The sequence below is a fragment of the Chiloscyllium plagiosum genome, unplaced genomic scaffold (genome assembly GCF_004010195.1).
Source record: "Chiloscyllium plagiosum isolate BGI_BamShark_2017 unplaced genomic scaffold, ASM401019v2 scaf_92343, whole genome shotgun sequence".
NCBI lineage: Eukaryota > Metazoa > Chordata > Chondrichthyes > Orectolobiformes > Hemiscylliidae > Chiloscyllium > Chiloscyllium plagiosum.
The window spans coordinates 1-1,520 of NW_025171095.1; the positions used below are offsets into that span (position 1 = coordinate 1).

The window sequence follows — 1,520 nt, forward strand, 5'->3', positions numbered from 1 at the left end:
GATCGTATTCCCGCTCATGGAATGGTTGTATTGATCAGCAAACATATCGGTGTATCAGTACTTCTGCCGATTTTCCGATGCTGGCAGGTCATTGGTTTTGTCCAAAACGTTATGAAGGTTAACATAAAACAGACAGCTGCAGTTTCTGGAAATCTGAGCCAAAAACGAAAATTGTTTGCGGAACGCAGCAGGACTGGCAATAGACTTGCCTGCTCTTCGCATGCTGCCTGACCTGCTGTGCTTTTCCAGCATCACTCTGATCTAAAATCTGGTTTCCAGCATCTGCAGTCCTCACTTTTGCCTAGTTCCTTCAGTGTCGGTGGTTCCCAATTCAAGAACTCCATCTCTAGTGGTTTCATGTCTGTACCTCCGTGCTGAGGAGTTGAAGAGTGAAGAAAAGTGACTCACCCCCTCCATCTCTGCGGTAATTAGGGACTGAAAATGACTCATGTCACATTGAAATATATCTAGATGCGACTTAATCTTTGTCTTTTATTGGGAACCATCTCTTTCATTGTAACCATCAGGAAAGAACATTTCGTTCGCCAGAAAAAGAAATGAATATGTCACTAACCTTTGTTTGCTTCAGGTCCAAGAATACTCAGATCAATAGCTCCCTTGCTTACCTCTGCTGGTCATGTTCGCAAAGAGTTCTAGCAAATTGCCAAGTGTGATTTTCCTTTCAATAAATAATTTGAACTCAGTTTGCCTGCAAATATCTTTTCCTACCTTTGTGCTTTTCTTCTTTTACATTGGTGTCTCGCACCTTACAAATGACAGCAAAGTTATGAAAGGAGATGGAAGCATTTAGCTCATCAAGTCAGCAAGAGCTTTCAATGAGATCACGGCTTATTTCGTCAATGCTTAACCGTGCTGAGCTGTCTGTAGTCATGGCCGAGTGGTTAAGGTGCTGGATTAGAAATCCATTGGGGTTTCCCTACGTAGGTTTGAATCCTGCTGACGACGCTATGAATGCTTTCCTGCTGGAACAATTTTCGCTCAAAGTTCAGAAAACCTATTTTGCAAACCAGGCTGGTAATTTGATTAGACTTTGGAACTCGAGTTCTTCATCAGAAATGTTCCATATTTAAAACATTATCTCTGTTTCTCTTTCCAGATACACTGCTCAACACATCGGATTTCTGCAGTTGTTATTGAACGTCCTAAGCAGAAGTGCTGCTTTTCATTAGATTCCTTTAATCCCTGTCCACTGTTCTCTGGCTCGGGTCAGTGGCAACACTTCCTCCTGCTCGTCCAAGTGCTCATTCCCTACCGTTCCCTCTCCCATCATTACAAACAACCGCAGGAAATTGCCACTTAACCATCTTTGTTCCAAAGTGAAACTCACCAGCCTCGGGAATCTCTCCACCAAACGGGACTTCTCATCCCTGGATATGGTGCAAGCCAAAGGATTGTGCAGAGATAGTGTGAAAATATTGTCAGTTGGCATTTGGAAAAATGTTTAAGAAGCAAACCATATAATTTAGGCTCCAGCTTTGGAAATCTTGAGAAACTCTTTG

At 42.6% G+C, this 1,520-nt stretch overlaps 1 non-coding gene across 1 annotated transcript; it reads left to right on the forward strand.

Moving 5' to 3' along the window:
* Positions 1-884: 884 nt before the first annotated feature.
* On the forward strand, positions 885-966 carry trnas-aga. Its single transcript has one exon. It is a non-coding gene; the product is annotated as a tRNA-Ser (tRNA).
* Positions 967-1,520: the final 554 nt, after the last annotated feature.